Source organism: Pseudorca crassidens, chromosome 7 (genome assembly GCF_039906515.1).
Source record: "Pseudorca crassidens isolate mPseCra1 chromosome 7, mPseCra1.hap1, whole genome shotgun sequence".
Classification (NCBI taxonomy): Eukaryota; Metazoa; Chordata; class Mammalia; order Artiodactyla; family Delphinidae; genus Pseudorca; species Pseudorca crassidens.
Genome location: NC_090302.1, coordinates 19,124,340 through 19,145,032, shown reverse-complemented (window position 1 = coordinate 19,145,032; position 20,693 = coordinate 19,124,340). Strand labels below are relative to the sequence as shown.

The 20,693-nt window shown below is 43.2% G+C and overlaps 1 protein-coding gene across 9 annotated transcripts in view; it reads right to left on the bottom strand.

The window, feature by feature from the left end:
- TNC (tenascin C) overlaps window positions 1-3,443 on the bottom strand; it is a 93,660-nt gene extending 90,217 nt beyond the window's left edge. For 2 of the 9 annotated variants that reach the window (XM_067743532.1, XM_067743531.1), the window contains exon 1: window positions 3,223-3,443. The gene's annotated coding sequence lies outside the window, so the exon portion shown is untranslated. The remainder of the gene's footprint in view (window positions 1-3,222) is intronic. The other 7 variants (XM_067743533.1, XM_067743535.1, XM_067743534.1 and 4 more) reach the window with 5 other exon arrangements.
- Between the last annotated feature and the right edge of the window lie 17,250 nt (window positions 3,444-20,693).

Genomic DNA, 20,693 nt, shown 5'->3' with positions numbered 1-20,693 from the left:
TAAAATGGGGCTAGTAATTTATAACTTGCAGTGTGAGAGTGAGAATTTGATGAGAAACCATAGGCAAACCATCCTATCACATATGTGATATGTAGTTAACCTTCCACATTAACTATTTTGAGTGTGTGTGTGTGTGTGTGTGTGTGTGTGTGTATTATCATCACAGAGGGGTCGTGTATTGAATCAGCTAAATGTTTGTTCCCTACTTCCTGCATTTCAAACTGCCGTGACTACAGCATGACTTATGTATTAAGCCAGCTGGATATTTTTTCCTATAAGAAAACATGGCTATTTGTAGAAATCCGGGGGGAAGGAGAGAATAGGTGTTCATAGACCATTGTGAGCATTAGAAAGGGTAAGATTAAGGGGGATATGTTTTTCATTCCGACAGCTTGAATTCCCTTTCCAAATTCCATTCTGGTTATATGATCAGGCTACCGCTGCATTTAGGGGTGGCCACAGTCTGGCTGGAGGGGCGGATTTAGTGAGAAAGAACGTTTTCTTCCTTCTAAAGGCAGTTCACGAAGCGGCAGCATTCAGGAGCGCGGCGGAATGGGCTCTGATTTGGGGGTCACGGGGACCTGGGTCTGAAAACCGGCTCCATCCCTCTGAGTTCTGTTACTCATTCTCTCTGCTTTTCAGCCTTTGTCGGATAGGTTCGGTCCCTTTCTCAGAGACCTGTGGCTATTCAGTAAGATGAGGTATACAGAGATTTAGAGCGTGGGTTCTCCGTGTGATTTGTCTATTGCTATCATTACAATTAATTAGAAGAATCATCCTTTGCTAAGCATTTTAAACTCCCCACGTATATGTCTGTCTACCGTACTACTTGGGAAATTGCTCGGACTTCCACTGGACATGGAGGGGGCACAAATCCTTGTCAAAGTGCAGAATTGCAGCCTGAACGCACACCACCGGGCTTCATGATTTTTAACTGTGTTTTGTGTGTTCAGGATTCTGGGGAAATGTCCCAGAGACTGAGAGCTGTGGGGTGAGTTTTAGAACCCTCCAGCCCCTGCTTCAATCAAATCGGGCCCACATTTACCTGCCATATATTAGGGTATTGCCAATTCATTTCCATTTCATTTAATGAATATTTCCACTGCTAAAAGTAACTTTGAAAACCACTGTCTTAGAACATTAATCTTGGATAAGTCCTAGTAAATTGATAAGCAGGAAAACCAAGGAAAATCTCTATTTATTGAGCTCCTACTACGTGCCAGGTTCTGTGCGAAGTTTGATATACATGTTATCTCACTTGAGGGTCACAGGCACCCTATGAGCTATAGATGGTCATCCTCTTTATATGGGTGACAAAGCTGCCGGCAGGAAAGTTGGTCACTTTGGGCGGGGGAGGCAGTTACTGGGAGACGAGATAAGGAAGCTAGGTTTTGCAAAGCATAGAAAAAAATAATCTTTAACAACTGTAGAGTTTGGCAACCCCCTTCTCAATCCTTATCTAATTCACATGGTTTGAGCAAATCAGAGAATACTCATATTCACTTTCTTTCCCCAAATGCCATCACCTCCCTGCAATGCACAGGTTCAGAGCACACTCACTTCCATCTCCTTCCAAGGGCTGGGTGCACACAAGGCTAGCAAACATTTCACAGCTTTCAATAGCCCCGAACAAAGCTCTCCCCACTCCTGAGTTGGCCTTGCCACACTGCAGGACGAGGCAGGAAGCTGGCTGGGGTGGGCAGCAGGTTTTATTTCTAAAGCATATATGGGAAAACTCCATAAAAAAGGGGGAAAGGGTCCACAAAAACATGAAAAAGAGGCGTTCATTCTTCAAATGGGGCTCCCTGTCCAGCTCTCCCTCTGGACGGAACGCATTTCCAAAGAGTCCCCCGGCAGCATGGTACTTTATAGCCGACAGCTTCAGAATCTGCAAATGCCCAAACTCAAACATTTACACCCAACCCAGGCTTCTCCCTTTTCTCGCAACCTGTGCTGACATAACCTCCAGCTTGTAAAATACAGCCAAGAATCTGACCTGCCAGATAGTGAGATGCCCTCAGACCTGGTGAGATAAAAAGACAGGGAGCGGGGGTATGCGGGGTGAGGAACACAGAAGAAACAATCCAAGATTGGCTAAGTGCCTCTTTTAACTTCCAAAGTGGTAGCAGTTTGGGGCAATGATAGCGACTACCCAGACTTCCAGTTCTTGAGCCCTCGCTCTTCCAATCTCTTTATATTTCGTGTTCTCATAATGACAACAGAAGTTATTGTCCCCATTTTAGAGAAGTGAAAACTGAGGCTCGAAGAGGTCACATATTTTCATCAGGGTCATATGTGTGTTGGTGGTGGGGACACTAAAAGGATCCCTGGCCTCAAAACCCAAGTTCCTAATCCCCTTACAGCACGGCTGGGAACAAGAAACCCCTCCGTTCCTTCCACCGTCGGCCAGGGGAGGTGTGCTTCCCATCCCTAGAGGCAGTTGTTTCTCAGGGCTTTCTGTGATGAGAGATGAGGAAGGAGAGGTGATTCTAGAAAAATACGGGGTACTGCTGGCTCTAGCACCCCAAACATGCCCAGGTACCCAGCCCAGGGATCAATGACTCAGGAGGCATCCCTGGGGAGTCCCCCGGCCCTTCAGAACAGAAGCCAGTGTCCACCACTCCCGTCTCCTCGTCTGCACTTTTCCACCTGGCCCTAGGAGTTACCTTCTCTGTTCTGTCCCCCAGCCCTCATCCCTTTCCATGTCTGACTACAAGGTGGCTATTGTGGAACACAAGGATGGATACACAACTCTTTGTAAACTGTAAGGTAAAGGCTGTTGAGATGTAAAATTTTATTGTTCTTCTACCATCGTCTATCAATCTCCCCCAACCCACCCCAAAGTAAGGCCATGCGCAAACTCCACTTTCAAACTCTACTTCCTTAACCCTCAAACAAAAATATTCACAGGTGAATCAGCCAGGTAGGGAGTTAAGAGTAAATTCTTACTTTCCCTCTGAAGAAGGACAGAGATAAAAACTTCCTAAAAAGTTCCTTGCACGTGGAACTATTCATAGAACTAAAACAAGCAGACAGAAATCTACGAGACTGGAAGGGGGCAAGTAGAAAACAAGTCAAGGTGCATCCGATCACAGCAAATACCCCATTTTGCCAGCAGCCAAGCTAAAGCAAAAGTTTCAGAATTAGGACACCACAACCTATTTGGTCCCGGAAATGCAAACAGTGTCTCACATCTTTGGAAATGGGATGAAACAGACTTACCTTTTTGGAGTTAGGAAAGACCTAGATCCTTGAGTGAACCAGCTCCATGGAATAAGTACCTGGATGTGAGCAGCGGGGCTCCCGGTGCGCTGCCCCAGTGTCACCCCGAGCCTGCTGTCTTTGTGTGGACAGGCGGGGGTGTGTGTCTGCGCGCGCGGGAGAGCTTGTGACAGTAGGCAGGCTGTGGCCAGTGCGGCCAGCTTTGGCTGGCTTATATAGCCAGCTCCTTCCTCTGTAATGGGACGCCTCGCCTCCAGACATCCTTTCCCACTTTTTCAGTTGGTGAATTAAAGGAACAGCCCTCCCAGCGGAACAGGGTTAGCTCATGAAAGACGCACTCACTGCCTGCTCTCTGCCAGGAAAAGAACTTATTTGCATACAATTTATTGCAAAAGTAGGAATTCCCTCTCGCCTTGCCTCCTGCCCCTGGCTGGGAGCAGCTGTTAGTAAAGTGGGATTTTTGCTTTGCTCCGCAAACGCAAACGGTTTGGTTTTTCTAATTGTGAGACAGAAGCCCAGGGAGCGAGAGGGAGAAGAATCAGCAGCTCTGGCTCTCTCACCAGGCAGGCTGGAAACATGGAAACGAGACCGGGGGCTAGCCTGCCTGGGCGCTGGGCAGCAGCTGCTCAGTGGCACCTCGGAGAGAGCAGAGGGGCTGAGCCGAATTCCTGGAAAGAGGAGATAAAGCCTTTCGGAAGCCTGGGGTGTTTGGGGTTCCTCGGGGCCAGCAGAGAGATAAGGGATTAATTCTCAGCAGGTGGGAAAAGCACTGGGAACACAGATCAGTCTGGAGTCTCTTTTGGGGAGACAGCCACGGTCCTGTCCAGCTGCCTGGAGGCGGTATTGTCCCAGCCCCGGCGCACTACAGGGGAGCAGCTTTTTGACACTGAACATGCCCTGTGCCTGGTCCTGTCTTCTAAGCTGCGTCTCCTAAAGAAAGGTCTCCAGGGTTTCTTCTCAATGCTGAAAGGTGCCCACCATAAGAAAAAAAGTAACAAGTTAATCTTTGAAACATAAGCTGCGCCTTTGCTCTCCAGCCTGCTGTGGCTTCTTTCCAAGCTCTGAGTCATCGGTGAGTTTGGTGGTTAGCATGCATTGGGTATCCTCAGGGCACACACAGGCATGGGAGGGAGCGGGGGAAGAGGCCAGGCCAGGGCACCCACGCTTGAGCTTGTCACAGCACTTAGGACTTTTTGGGATCCTGGAGGGAAATGAGGCATCATGTAACCTGTACCTACCGCTGGACCCTCCTTTATTAAGTCTATATTAGATGCCACCCAAGGTACTTTATAGACGTTATTTCATTACATCCTCACAACCAGAAAGTGTGATAGGCACATGTGCTGTCCCCTTTTTACAGACGAAGAAACTGAAATTCAGAGAAGTAATGGAACCTCACTGAGGGAATACACCTGGGGAGCATTTAAATGACAACACTGGGCTTCACAGTTCTTTCTGTTACACATTACTGCCCAGGAACATTGTAAGATGATATTTAAACAATGTTTTATGCCCTGTTAGATTGTAACACTGCTTGTATAAAAATCACTGCCATATTTGTATATGGAAGATATGTTTCCTTGTTCCACAGAGCTAATTCAGAGATCCTTGATTTTTAAAAAAATCAGGTATGAATAACAGAGGTTTCAATTATCTGCCTATTTTCAGTACTGAATGATATCGCCCCCATACTTATTATCATTGCTGTGGGCCTCAGTTCCCCAATCTGAAAAAAGGGGGACAAGATTAGGTCATCCCTATGGTCTCTCTGTATCCTAGGATTCTCTGCTTAAGTGACCATCCCAGACAACAAGAAAGCCCATAGATAGTCATGTCATAAGACAGTTCATTTGAACTTTTCAACGATTTTGGCTGATTCAAATGTTGGTTGTTTTGGAAGTTTTTAACTCTGTGTTTTAGCTAAAGCATATTGTAGTAGCATGAGGCCGTGTCTTTTTACCAGTAGTGAGTGCTTCCATGTCTCTTGGCTTCTCAGAATCTACTGAGTTTATCTCCTGGGTTAGGGAATAGAAATATTAGAATAGTATATTATACATGTCATATGGCATATAGACTTCATTTACATATAATGCATAATCAATACATATTTGCAGTCGTATGTATATTTAAATGGAATAAGAGCACGTGCTAGAAAGCTGGGTGATAACATACGGCTTCTTCTGGGAACCTCCCAAACCCAGCCCCCCATCCTTGTAGTATTCCTACTACAAGTGGCTTAGCCAATCACAGGGAAAACAAAGCCAAATATGACCAGGCTGGCCCTTAAGACAGGAAACAGTCCAGTGGAACAAACAAACAAGAATATTATTAAGCATTAAGTTAACTATCATAGAAGTATATTCCAGGCTTCCCCGGTGGCTCGGTGGTTGAGAATCCGCCTGCCAATGCAGGGGACACGGGTTCGAACCCCGGTCCGGGAGGATCCCACATGCCGCGGAGCAACTGGGCCCGTGAGCCACAACTACTGAGCCTGCGCGTCTGGAGCCTGTGCTCCGCAACAAAAGAGGCTGCGATAGTGAGAGGCCCGCGCACTGTGATGGAGAGTGGCCCCCGCTCGCCACAACTAGAGAAAGCCCTCGCACAGAAACGAAGACACAACACAGCCAAAAATAAATATAAAAATAAATAAATAAAAAAAAGTTACCATTCTTTAAAAAAAAAAAGTATATTCCAGAGATGATTAGCTTTATTTGTGTATTTTTAGCAGAGGCTACTTGTAAAAGGAGTTTTCTCCAAAACCTATGTGTCATCTTAAGCCATACCTTGGCTTTTAAGTAAGAGGGGCCCAGATAAGGCACTTGTTTTCATCTATCTCTGGACTTTTTTCAGCCTCCCTTCCAGGCAAATGGGTCTGCGTACACCTTGTGCTCTCCAGTACCTGAACCTTTGCTAATGCCGTACTCTACCTGGAATCCTCACCTCCACCTTCTCACATACACTTGGCATCCAATTCTGATCTAACTTCACCATGTTGCTTCCTAGATGTCTTCCGCAAGAAATGCTTCCATGCATGTTGTAACTCTGTTAGGACATTCATTGCCTCTACATGGTATAATTATACGTATGTCTCGTTTTTCTTCCTACATGCTAGGCCTCCAGAGGGCAGTGATCACACCTGCTTTTCCTTGCCTAGCACAGAGCCTTGGGTATCGTAGGAGCTCAGTAAATGTTTATTGAATGAAAGAAGTAATGAAGGAACAAGTGAACGTTTGACATGCTGTGCTTTATAATTAAACTCTTCTTTTTTCACCCTTAGAACGTAAGAGGGAAACTAGATTCCCCAACACATCCATTTCACAGGTGAGGAGAGGGGGCCCAGGGAAGAGAAACGGCTTACTCAAGGCCACCTCGGCTGCTTTCCAGAAGATGGTCATCAAGGTCAGAACTGAGCAACCAAACCACGTTAGACATTACAGCGGAGGACGCTTATGGAATCAATACCCATTCATCCTCCTGTCTGGCAGAGGCTGCACCTCTAAGCATCAGGTGTCTTATGGTGGCCCTCTGCTCAGTACGGTAAACACTTTTTCCTGAAGCTGTGTATTCCCTCTGTAACCTGCGTTAAGTCCTGAGATCCTCTGACTCACTTGCATTCATCACAGCAGCCTGCGCGCACACCAGTAAACATGACCAAAACCAGCCCCTCGGCCCTTCCACAACTCCAGACCTTCCAACTCAGCAGGAAGGTGAGAGGGCAGAGTGAACGCTTGCAAACTCCACCTCTACACAGAGTTCTTGGCCAAAGCCCGATTTTGTTGTTGTTCGTTTGCTATCCTCATTTACAGGTTGCTAGTGGAGGGCATGGTTTGGAGGCCCGAGGGAGTGTGGAGGCTCACCCCAGGTGAGATCATTCTCATTACCTTGAAGGTCTCTTAGATGCAACGCTTTTTTTTCTTTCCCAAGACAGATCAGCCAGGGAGTAGAGTATCGGCCAGGACTGGCACTGTCGGAGGAAGCTGAGCGCCCATGTCTTTGAGAAGTCTAGCATTTACTTCCCACGGGACCCCTTGATTTCCACCCCACCCCCCCTTGCTTACCCACTGCTCCCAACCTCTTCCTCCTCTTCTTGGGATTCATCTAGTGTGCTAACTCCCATCCAAAAGTCCCATGTGACTCTGTATTTGCCAGAAATCTCTCCCAAAGCAATGAAGGAGCTCGGGTCCAACACAGTGGGCTAGTCATTCAATTAGATGGATTTGTTTAGGGTCAAGTTTCCCCGACTTGCTGTCTGCAAGGCTTTGTTCAGTACTCTTCTTCTCCATCTCTTCTCACTTCTCCTTAGACAGCAAAGGACAAAAAAGCTCAAAGACATCATTGGTCATTGAATGAGTGGCAAGATAGAGGAGAGCTTCCCTGCCAGCTGGAATAGGGTGAATCAACCAATAAGGAGGCTCTCTGGTCAATGTGGAAAAGTGGAAAGAACTTTGGTTTACAGTAGGTTTGAGTCCTGAGGATGCATAACTTACCGTGTGACTTTGGGCAAATCTCTGCTCTTCTCTGGCTCTTGGTGAACTGGTTACAAAACGAGCGATTCCTAAGGATCTTAGCCACTTAAAAATGCTACGTAAAAAAATCAAGAGAATAATTTAGAGGCCTCTAAGCCTTTGTACATTCCCAGTCCCTAGAATAACCCTCCCTGGACTTTATCCTCATGGCAAGTTCCTATATTATTTTTCAAGATTTACTTCTAAGACAGTTTCCATAACCTTACATTCAGAGAGAAGGGCACCTCATCCAGACTTCCTTTTTTTATTTTTAGCATACTGTGTAACTGCCATGGCGTTAGGCCATGAACGCTTTGAGGGTAGGCACTGGCACTTTTCAAGTGCTTACTAACAGATCTGTTTAGAGCCAGTGTCCGTTTCTTGTTGGCGCCTATGCCATGCCACTAGTTAATTATTTTTAATATCGTTCCTGCATATCGTGGTTTTTAGAATGGCATGTGATCTGTGGCAGAATTTAGGTAAACCATAAAATTTCCTTGAAATGATTTATTAGATGATTAGAGTGTTTATTGTTATCACTGATTTACTCACCCAATTCCCCAAAGGAACTGTAAGAGTTCCCTGGGGCCAAGAACTGTGCCTTCCTTCTCAAAGCACCGGGAAGTCAATTAATGTTCCCATGAAATGAGTGACTGATTGGCCGAATGATGGGGAAGATGGAAAAGGCATAAGACTGGCACAAGCAGTTTCGGGTTCCAATCATCTTGACCATTTACAAGGTGAATTATCTTGAGAAAATCATATCGCTTCTCTGAAACTCAGATTCCTCATTAGTGAGACAGATAAGAAATCCCTACCTCAAGTCCCTCCCAGAGTTGGTGTGAAGACCAAGTAGGAGAGTGGAAGAGAAAGTGCTCAGTAAACTGTGATGCCTTATGCAGATTTTTTTGATGATGAATGACCCACCCCAAATTGCAGTCGAAAGCTCACACTCGGCACGGCTGTGTTGTGCATGAATCCCAGCTTCCATCTAAAGTATTTCTGGGCTCTGCAGGGGTTAGCAGGGGAGAGAAGGGAGTTGAAACCGCCAGGTGCTGTCTTGTTTGCTAATACTTTCTAAGGATGACCTCTTAGCTGGAGCCAAAGGGGAAGAGGGAAGGATTCAAACGATGAGCATTGACCAGTGCCGAGTTGGAAGGTCTAGAGTTGTAGAAGAGCTGAGGGGATATTTTTGGTCGTGTTTACTGGTGTGCACGCAGGCTGCTGTGATGAATATGAGTAGGCAAAGGATCTCAGGACTTAACGCAGGTTGCGGAGGGAATACACAGCTTTGAAGCCAAGGCAGGTTGAATTTTTTTGACTGATTTGTCACAACTGAGTTAGATACTTGTGAGGATGTTGAATTTGTCCCTTTTCTTTGTTTCTCTTCTCGGTTTTTCTTAGATTTCTTTTGTGGACAAAGATGGATTTGAGTGGCCCACATTGACTGAGTTGTTCCTGTTAGGCACTTTTTAAGTAGTTTGCATATATGAAGTTCAGCCATCTGTACAGTGAGCCCATTGGGTTGATACTATCATTATTCCCATTTTGCAGATGGGAGCGGTGAGGAACAGAGAGCTTAAGTAAATTGTCCGAGTCACGTGAGTAATAAATGACAGCAAGAAGATCCAAACCCAGGCTGTGGGCTCTATCCCCAACCTCCTGTGATTGGGGGTGCTTCCTCATGTACTTAATTTAACAGGTACCCAAAGGCAAAAATGACATTCTTGGACTCGGATGGACCACCCTGAGGGATTATGGAGTTTGTGCGTAACAGTCTAATGAGGCAAGAGGGGCTTTGCTTGTGTTTCTTCGGGTAGTGTGGCAGCAAGAGGCCATGATGAGAAGGCCATGTCTGTCAGTGCTAATGCTGGAGCTGTGAAAGTACTGGCGTGGACTTTGTTCCCATCCTAATTCAACCACTAACTAGTTAGGAAAAGAAGTGGGGCCTTGGACAAATTATTTTACTTCTTTGTTATCAGTGCCTCATTTGTAAAATGGGTACATTAATAACTGGTACTTCTTAGAGTTATTCTCAGGATTAAAGGAAATACACTTAATCAAATGTTTATGTTTGCTACACTCTAAAATAATCTCAAAACGATGCCTATTGGCTATTCTAGGTAAGTCGCTTTTCTATTCTGGGCCTTTATTTTCTCATTTTTAAATGATGGAAAAGATAACCTCAAGCTATGTTCCAAAAATGAGCTCACTAAAATAAAAAGGGTTAAAGGAAAAAAAAAATGTGTAAGCATGTAAAAAAATACATAGCACCTTTTGTTACAGGCCTTGGGATTCCCAGGTTGACCAGACTGAGTGTACTGGTTACTCTGTTTACTTAAACATCCTTCATAGATCCCCCTCCATCCTGCTGTGCACATGCAATCAACAGCAGGCTTTAAGGGTCCTGTTGTCCCATCGTTTCCAAGTCTTTACACATTCTGTGTCTTCAGGTGGTGCTTGAAAATTCTCCCCTAGTCAGAGTCGGCGGGATGGTATTGCTTGCCTCAGAGCTAGAAGCTCCCCCAGCAGGGCCTAGAGGTTGATGTACAGCTATCACAGAGGTATGGGAATCACTTCCCTCCCTGGGGAGTTCCCCTGGGCTGGTCTTGGTCCTGACGGAGCAGTCTCACCTGTACTCCTTCCCTACCCCACAGCCTTCCAATGGCAGGACTGATGGCAAATATACTCACTTATATTTCTAGTAACAGTTACCAAGCAGTGCCATTATTTCAGTCCTCATACCTAAGCTTCCCCCATATACAGGTGAGAAGAGATCAAGGGACTTGCTTAAAGTCACAGAGCCAATGCATGGTTTGGCAGAAGTCTCCATGTGCAAAATACTGGGCTCTTTGGTTTCCACCACGGAAACCATTTATAGAGTCTTGTGTTATTAGTCTTGTAGGGGAGCAAAGTTTGCCATCCACAAACTTTGCCATAGAGATTATTTTGAGCTGAAAACAATCGAGGCCCAAAAGACTCAAGAATTCTTTCATTTTGCCTATGGCTTAGCTGCCTAAAGAATTTAGGTAAAAGGCCTGTCCTAGAAGAGAGCTATCAGGAGAGGTATCTGCAAAGAATACAGGTTAGGCCTGGTGGTGAAGGAAGTTGAGCAGGGCCTAGAGATCAGAGTCTACTCTCTGTCCCATTGTTTCTGCTGAGGCCCAGCAAACATTTGTTTACCAAACATTTGCTTTTCCATTTCCATATGAATTTCCTTTTTCCCCTTTCAAGTCCCAGCTACTCCAACATGCTCTTTTGTCTTTAGAGGAAGATGGTATTTAAGGTGAGGGTGTCAGCCATTTGGAGAGTTACTCGGTTTCTCTGGGTCTCTGCCATGTATACATGTTATTAAAATTTGTTTGATTTTCTCTTGTTAATCTGCCTCATGTCAATTTAATTCTTAGAGCAGCCAGAAGGACCTGGAAGGGGAGAGAAAAATTCTTCCTCCCTGACTGTATTTTGGGTACAGTGGTATAAAATAAGAAGCCTGTGACTGGAAAATAGACAGACTTAGGTTTAATTCCCGCTCTGCCATTTACTAGTGTGTGAAATGTTTCAAATTCCTTCACTCCTATGAGCCCCATCTGTGTCTTTGACTGTAAAATGAGAGTGAGGGTACTCCCTTCATAGAGCTGACAGGACTGTAGTAGGTTGAATAATGGCTCCCCCGAGATAGCCATAACCTAATTTCCCAGAACCAGTGAATGTTACCTTATACGGCAAAAGGGACTTTTCAGATGTAATTTAAGGATTATGACACAAGGAGATTATCCTGGATGCAATCACAAGCGACCTTATAAGAGTAGGCAGAGGGAGATTTGCTTACAGGAGAGGAAAAGGCAATGTGACCAGGGAACAGAAATTGAAGTGATGTGGCCACAAGCCAAGGAATGCTGGCCATTACCAGACTTTAAAAGAGGCAAGGAACAGATTCTTCCCTGGAGCCTCCAGAAGGCCCCAGCCCTGTGGACAAGTTGATTTTAGCTGAGTAAAACTCATTTCAGACTCTTCCCTCCAGAACTGTAAGAGAAAAAACTTCTGTGGTGATTTGTTAAAGCAGCCGTAGGAAACTGATAACAAGGGCTAAATGGGCCTGCCTTCTGCATAACAGGGGCTTAAAAACGGTAACTCTATCTCATTAGATTTAGAATACTTTCTTTTTTTCTAATTTAATTTTTCTTTTATATTGGCATATAGTTGATTAACAATGTTGTGATAGTTTCAGGTCTACAGCAAAGTGATTCTTTCATACATATACATTTCTTTTTCAAACTCTTTTCCCATTTAGGTTGTTACATAATATTGAGCAGAGTCCCCTGTACTATACAGTAGGTCCTTGTTGGTTATCCATTACAAATATAGCAGTGTGTACATGTCAATCCCAAACTCCCTAACTATCCCTTCCTCCCACCCTTCCCCCCACCCCGCGTAATCATAAGTTTGTGCTCTAAGTCTGTGAGTCTGTTTCTGTTTTGTAAGTAAATTCATTTTTGTATCATTTCTTTTCTTTTTTTTTTCTTTACATCTTTATTGGAGTATAATTGTTTTACAATGGTTTGTTAGTTTCTGCTCTATAACAAAGTGAATCAGTTATACATATACATATGTTCCCATATCTCTTCCCTCTTGCGTCTCCCTCCCTCCCACCCTCCCTATCCCAGCCCTCCAGGCAGTCACAAAGCACCAAGCTGATCTCCCTGTGCTATGAGACTGCTTCCCACTAGCTATCTACCTTACGTTTGGTAGTGTATAAATGTCCATGCCTCTCTCTCGCTTTGTCAAAGCTTACCCTTCCCCCTCCCCATATCCTCAAGTCCATTCTCTAGTAGGTCTGTGTCCTTATTCCTGTCTTACCCCTAGGTTCTTCATGACATTTTTTTTTCTTAAATTCCATATATGTGTGTTAGCATACGGTATTTGTCTTTCTCTTTCTGACTTACTTCACTCTGTATGACAGACTCTAGGTCTATCCACCTCATTACAAATAGCTCAATTTCGTTTCTTTTTATGGCTGAGTAATATTCCATTGTATATATGTGCCACATCTTCTTTATCCATTCATCCGATGATGGACACTTAGGTTGTTTCCATCTCCGGTCTATTGTAAATAGAGCTGCAATGAATATTTTGGTACATGACTCTTTTTGAATTATGGTTTTCTCAGGGTGTATGCCCAGTAGTGGGATTGCTGGGTCATATGGTAGTTCTATTTGTAGTTTTTTAAGGAACCTCCATACTGTTCTCCACAGTGGCTGTATCAGTTTACATTCCCACCAACAGTGCAAGAGGGTTCCCTTTTCTCCACACCCTCTCCAGGATTTTTTGTTTCTAGATTTTTTGATGATGGCCATTCTGACTGGTGTGAGATGATATCTCATTGTAGTTTTGATTTGCATTTCTCTAATGATTAATGATGTTGAGCATTCTTTCATGTGTTTGTTGGCAGTCTGTATATCTTCTTTGGAGAAATGTCTATTTAGGTCTTCTGCCCATTTTTGGATTTGGTTGTTTGTTTTTTAGTTATTGAGCTGCATGAGCTGCTTGTAAATTTTGGAGATCAATCCTTTGTCAGTTTGTTCATTTGCAAATATTTTCTCCCATTCTGAGGGTTGTCTTTTGGTCTTGTTTATGGTTTCCTTTCCTGTGCAAAAGTTTTGAAGTTTCATTAGGTCCCATTTGTTTATTTTTGTTTTTATTTCCATTCCTCTAGGAGGTGGGTTAAAAAGGATCTTGCTGTGATTTATGTCATAGAGTGTTCTGCCTATGTTTTCCTCTAAGAGTTTGATAGTTTCTGGCCTTACATTTAGGTCTTTAATCCATTTTGAGCTTATTTTTGTGTATGGTGTTAGGGAGTGATCTAATCTCATACTTTTACATGTAGCTGTCCAGTTTTCCCAGCACCACTTATTGAAGAGGCTGTCCTTTCTCCACTGTACATTCCTGCCTCCTTTATGAAAGATGAGGTGACCATATGTGCGTGGATTTATCTCTGGGCTTTCTATCCTGTTCCATTGATCTATCTTTCTGTTTTTGTGCCAGTACCATACTGTCTTGATTACTGTAGCTTTGAGCCTGATTCCTCAAGCTCCGTTTTTCGTTCTCAAGATTGCTTTGGCTATTCGGGGTCTTTTGTGTTTCCATACAAATTGTGAAATTTTTTGTTCTAGTTCTGTGAAAAATGCCAGTGGTATTTTGATAGGGATTGCATTGAATCTGTAGATTGCTTTGGGTAGTACAGTCATTTTCACAATGTTGATTCTTCCAATCCAATAACATGGTATATCACTCCATCTATTTGTATCATCTTTAATTTCTTTCATCAGTATCTTATATGCATACAGGTCTTTTGTCTCCTTAGGTAGATTTATTCCTAGATATTTTATTCTTTTTGTTGCAATGGTAAATGGGAGTGTTTTCTTGATTTCACTTTCAGATTTTTCATCATTAGTGTATAGGAATGCCAGAGATTTCTGTGCATTAATTTTGTATCCTGCTACTTTACCAAATTCATTGATTAGCTCTAGTAGTTTTCTGGTAGCATCTTTAGGATTCTCTATGTATAGGATCATGTCATCTGCAAACAGTGACAGCTTTACTTCTTCTTTTCTGATTTGGATTCCTTTTATTTCCTTTTCTTCTCTGATTGCTGTGGCTAAAACTTCCAAAACTATGTTGAATAAGAGTGGTGAGAGTGGGCAACCATGTCTTGTTCCTGATCTTAGTGGAAATGCTTTCAGTTTTTCACCATTGAGGACGATGTTGGCTGTGGGTTTGTCATATATGGCCTTCATTATGTTGAGGAAAGTTCCCTCTATGCCTACTTTCTGCAGGGTTTTTATCATAAATGGGTGTTGAATTTTGTCGAAAGCTTTCTCTGCATCTATTGAGATGATCATATGGTTTTTCTCCTTCAATTTGTTAATATGGTGTATCACATTGATTGATTTGCATATATTAAAGAATCCTTGCATTCCTGGAATAAACCCCACTTGATCATGGTGTATGATCCGTTTAATGTGCTGTTGGATTCTGTTTGCTAGTATATTGTTGAGGATTTTTGCATCTATGTTCATCAGTGATATTGGCCTGTAGTGTTCTTTCTTTGTGACATCCTTGTCTGGTTTTGGTATCAGGGTGATGGTGGCCTCATAGAATGAGTTTGGGAGTGTTCCTCCCTCTGCTATATTTTGGAAGAGTTTGAGAAGGATAGGTGTTAGCTCTTCTCTAAATGTTTGATAGAATTCGCCTGTGAAGCCATCTGGTCCTGGGCTTTTGTTTGTTGGAAGATTTTTAATCACAGTTTCAATTTCAGTGCTTGTGATTGGTCTTTTCATATTTTCTATTTCTTCCTGATTCAGTCTTGGCAGGTTGTGCCTTTCTAAGAATTTGTCCATTTCTTCCAGGTTGTCCATTTTATTGGCATAGAGTCGCTTGTAGTAATCTCTCATGATCTTTTGTATTTCTGCAGTGTCAGTTGTTACTTCTCCGTTTTCATTTCTAATTCTATTGATTTGAGTCTTCTCCCTTTTTTTCTTGATGAGTCTGGCTAATGGTTTATCAATTTTGTTTATCTTCTCAAAGAATCAGCTTTTAGTTTTATTGATCTTTGCTATCGTTTCCTTCATTTCTTTTTCATTTATTTCTGATCTTATTTTTATGATTTCTTTCCTTCTTCTAACTTTGGGGTTATTTTGTTCTTCTTTCTCTAATTGCTTTAGGTGTAAGTTTAGATTGTTTATTCAAGATGTTTCCTGTTTCTTAAGGTAGGATTGTATTGCTATAAACTTCCCTCTTAGAACTGCTTTTGCTGTATCCCATAGGTTTTGGGTTGTCGTGTCTCCATTGTCATTTGTTTCTAGGTACTTTTTTATTTCCTCTTTGATTTGTTCAGTGATCACTTCGTTATTAAGTAGTGTATTGTTTAGCCTCCATGTGTTTATATTTTTTATAGATCTTTTCCTGTAATTGCTATCTAGTGTCATAGCGTTGTGGTCGGAAAAGATACTTGATACAATTTCAATTTTCTTAAATTTCCCAAGGCTTGATTTGTGACCCAAAATATGATTTATCCTGGAGAATGTTCCATGAGCACTTGAGAAAAATGTGTATTCTGTTGTTTTTGGATGTAATGTCCTATAAATATCAATTGAGTCCATCTTGTTTAACGTATCATTTAAAGCTTGTGTTTCCTTACTTATTTTCATTTTGGATGTTCTGTCCATTGGTGAAAGTGGGGTGTTAAAGTCCCCTAGTATGAATGTGTTACTGTCGATTTCCCCTTTTATGGCTGTTAGTATTTGCCTTATGTATTGAGGTGCTCCTAGGTTGGGTGCATAAATATTTACAATTGTTATATCTTCTTCTTGGATCGATCCCTTGATCATTATGTAGTGTCCTTCTCTGTCTCTTCTAATAGTCTTTATTTTAAAGTCTATTTTGTCTGGTATGAGAATTGCTACTCCAGCTTTCTTTTGGTTTCCATTTGCATGAAATATCTTTTTCCATCCCCTTACTTTCAGTCTGTATGTGTCTCTAGGTCTGAAGTGGGTCTCTTGTAGACAGCATGTATATGGATCTTGTTTTTGTATCTATTCAGCTAATCTATGTCTTTTGGTGGGAGCATTTAGTCCATTTACATTTAAGGTAATTATCGATATGTATGTTCCTATTCCCATTTTCTTAATTGTTTTGGGTTCGTTATTGTAGGTCTTTTCCTTCTCTTGTGTTTCTTGCCTAGGAAGTTCCTTTAGCATTTGTTGTAAAGCTGGTTTGGTGGTGCTGAACTCTCTCAGCTTTTGCTTGTCTGTAAAGGTTTTAATTTCTCCATCAAATCTGAATGAGATCCTTGCTGGGTAGAGTAATCTTGGTTGCAGGTTTTTCTCCTTCATCACTTTCAATATGTCCTGCCACTCCCTTCTGGCTTGCAGAGTTTCTGCTGAAAGATCAGCTGTTAACCTTATGGGGATTCCCTTGTGTGTTATTTGTTGTTTTTTCCTTGCTGCCTTTAATATGTTTTCTTTGTATTTAATTTTTGACAGTTTGATTAATATGTGTCTTGGCATGTTTGTCCTTGGATTTATCCTGTATGGGACTCTCTGTGCTTCCTGGACTTGATTAACTATTTCCTCACCCATAATAGGGAAGTTTTCAACTATAATCTCTTCAAATATTTTCTCAGTCCCTTTCTTTTTCTCTTCTTCTTCTGGAACCCCTATAATTCGAATGTTGGTGCGTTTAGTGTTGTCCCAGAGGTCTCTGAGACTGTCCTCAGTTCTTTTCATTCTTTTTTCTTTATTCTGCTCTGCAGTAGTTATTTCCACTATTTTATCTTCCAGGTCACTTATCCGTTCTTCTGCTTCAGTTATTCTGCTAGTGATCCCATCTAGAGTATTTTTCATTTCATTTATTGTGTTGTTCATCATTGTTTGTTTCATCTTTAGTTCTTCTAGGTCCTTGTTAAATGTTTCTTGCATTTTGTCTGTTCTATTTCCAAGATTTTGGATCATCTTTACTATCATTATTCTGAATTCTTTTTCAGGTAGACTGCCTATTTCCTCTTCATTTGTTAGGTCTGGTGGGTTTTTATCTTGCTCCTTCATCTGCTGTGTGTTTTTCTGTCTTCTCATTTTGCTTATCTTACTGTGTTTGGGGTCTTCTTTTTGCAGGCTGCAGGTTCGTAGTTCCCGTTGTTTTTGGTGTCTGTCCCCAGTGGCTAAGGTTGGTTCAGTGCGTTGTGTAGGCTTCCTGGTGGAGGGGACTAGTGCCTGTGTTCTGGTGGATGAGGCTGGATCTTGTCTTTTTGGTGGGCAGGTCCACGTCTGGTGGTGTGTCTTGTGGTGTCTGTGGACTTATTATGATTTTAGGCAGCCTCTCTGCTAATGGGTGGGGTTGTGTTCCTGTCTTGCTAGTTGTTTGGCATAGGATGTCCAGCACTGCAGCTTGCTGGTCGTTGAGTGAAGCTGGGTGCTGGTGTTGAGATGGAGATGTCTGGGAGATTTTCGCCGTTTGATATTATGTGGAGCTGGGAGGTCTCTTGTGGACCAGTGCCCTGAAGTTGGCTCTCCCACCTCAGAGGCACAGCACTGACTCCTGGCTGTAGCACCAAGATCCTTTCATCCACATGGCTCAGAATAAAAGGGAGAAAAAGTAGAAAGAAAGAATTAGTAGAAGTAGAAAGAAAGAAAGAAAGGAGGGAGGGAGGGAGCGAGGAAGGAAGGAAGCAAGGAAAAAAAGAAAGAAAGAAGATAAAGTAAAATAAAATAAAGTAAGATAAAATATAATAAAGTTATTAAAATAAAAAAAATAATTATTAAGAGAAAAAAAGAAAGAAAAATTTAAAACAAACAAAAAACGGACGGATAGAACCCTAGGACAAATGTTGGAAGCAAAGCTATACAGACAAAATCTCACACAGAAGCATACACATACACACTCCCAAAAAGAGGAAAAGGGGAAAAAATCATAAATCTTGCTTTCAATGTCCATCTCCTTAATTCGGGATGATTCGTTGTCTATTCAGGTATTCCACAGATGCAGGGTACATCAAGTTGATTGTGGAGCTTTAATCCGCTGCTTCTGAGGCTGCTGGGAGAGATTTCCCTTTCTCTTCTTTGTTCTTACAGCTCCCAGGGGCTCAGCTTTGGATTTGGCCCCGCCTCTGCGTGTAGGTCGCCGGAGGGTGTCTGTTCTTCGCTCAGACAGGACGGGGTTAAAGGAGCCGCTGATTCGGGGGCTGTGGCTCAGTCAGGCTGTGGGGGAGGGAGGGGCACGGAGGGCGGGGCGAGCCTGCGGCGTCAGAGGCGGCGTGACGTTGCAGAAGCCGGCGGCGTGACGTTGCACGAGCCTGCGGCGCGCCGTGCATTCGCCCGCGGAAGTTGTTCCTGGATCTCGGGACCCTGGCAGTGGCGGGCTGCACGGGCTCCCCGCAAGGGGGGGTGTGGATAGTGACCTGTGCTCGCACACAGGCTTCTTGGTGGTGGCAGCAGCAGCCTTAGCATCTCATGTCCGTCTCTGGGGTCCGCGCTTTTAGCCGCGGCTCACGCCAGTCTCTGGAGCTCCTTTAAACAGCGCTCTTAATCCCCTCTCCTCGCGCACCTGGAAACAAAGAGGGAAGAAAAAGTCTCTTGCCTCTTCGGCAGGTCCAGACTTTTCCCGGACTCCCTCCCGGCTAGCCCCGTGGCGCACTAACTCCCTGCAGGCTGTGTTCACGCCGCCAGCCCCAGTCCTCTCCCGGCGCTCCGACCGAAGCCCGAACCTCAACTCCCAGCCCCGCCCGCCCCGGCGGGTGAGCAGACGAGCCTCTCGGGATGGTGAGTGCCGGTCGGCCCTGATCCTCTGTGCGGGAATCTCTCCGCTTTGCTCCCCGCACCTCTGTTACTGTGCTCTCCTCTGAGGCTCCGAAGCTTTCCCCCTCCGCCATCCTCAGTCTCCACCCGCGAAGGGGCTTCCTAGTGTGTGTAAACCTTTCCTCCTTCACAGCTCCCTACCACTGGTGTGGGTCCCATCCCTATTCTTTTGTCTCTGTTTTTTCTTTTGCCCTACCCAGGTACGTGGGGGGTTTCTTGCCTTTTGGGAGGTCTGAGGTCTTCTGCCAGCGTTCAGTAGGTGTTCTGTAGGAGTTGTTCCATGTGTAGATGTATTTCTGGTGTATCTGTGGGGAGGAAGGTGATCTCCGTGTCTTACTCTTCTGCCATCTTCCCGGAAGCCTGTATCATTTCCTTTTAGATTCTGCTTATAAGCCATATCATACAATATTTCTCTTTCTCTGTTTGACTGACTTCACTCAGTATGACAATCTCTAGGTCCATCCATGTTGCTGCAAATGGCATTATTTCATTTTTTTTAATGGCTAATATTCCATTGTATATATGTGCCACATCTTCTTTATCCATTCCTCTGTCAAAGGACATTTAGGTTGCTTCCATGTCTTGGCTATTGTAAACAGTGCTGCAGTGAACGTTGGGGTGCATGTGTCCTTTGAGACCATGTTTTTCTCTGGATATATGCCCAGGAGTGGGATTGCAGGATCATATGGTAACTCTATTTTTAGTTTTTTAAGGAACCTTCATACTGTTCTCCATAGGGGCTGTACCAATTTACATTCCCACAAATAGTGTGGGAGGGTTCCCTTCTCTCCACACCCTCTCCAGCATTTACTGTTTGTGGATTTTTTGATGATAGCCATTTTGACTGGTGTGAGGTGATATCTCATTGTAGTTTTGATTTGCATTTCTCTAATAATTAGCAATGTTGAACATTTTTTCCTGTGCCTCTTGGCCATCTGTATGTCTTTTTTGGTGCAATGCCTATTTAGATTATCTCCTCATTTTTTGATTGGGTTGTTTGTTTTAATGGTATTAAGCTGCATGAGCCATTTGCAAATTTTGGAGACTAATTCCTTGTCGGTCACATCATTTGTAAATATTTTCTCCCAATCCGTGGGTTGTCTTTTTATTTTGTTTGTGGTTTCCTTTGCTGTGCAAAAGTTTTTGAGTTTAATTAGGTCCCATTAGTTTATTTATTTTTTTCCATTACTCTGGGAGATGGATTGAAAAAAATATTGCTGTGATTTATGTCAGAGAGTTTTCTGCCTATGTTTTCCTCTAAGAGTTTTATAGTGTCCGGTCTCACATTTAGGTCTTTAATCCATTTTGAGCTTATTTTTGTGTATGGTGTTAAAGAGTATTCTAATTTCATTTTTTTACATGTAGCTGTCCAGTTTTCCCGGCACCATTTGTTGAAGAGACTGTCTTTCCACCATTGTATAGTCTGGCCTCCTTTGTTGTAGATTAATTGACCATAGGTGCGTGGGTTTATTTCTGGGCTTTCTATCCTGTTCCATTGATCTATATGTCTGTTTTTGTGCCAGTACCATTACTGTTTTGATTACTGTAGCTTTGTATAGTCTGAAGTCAAGGAGCTTGATTCCTCCAGCTCCGTTTTTCTTTCCCAAGATTGTTTTGG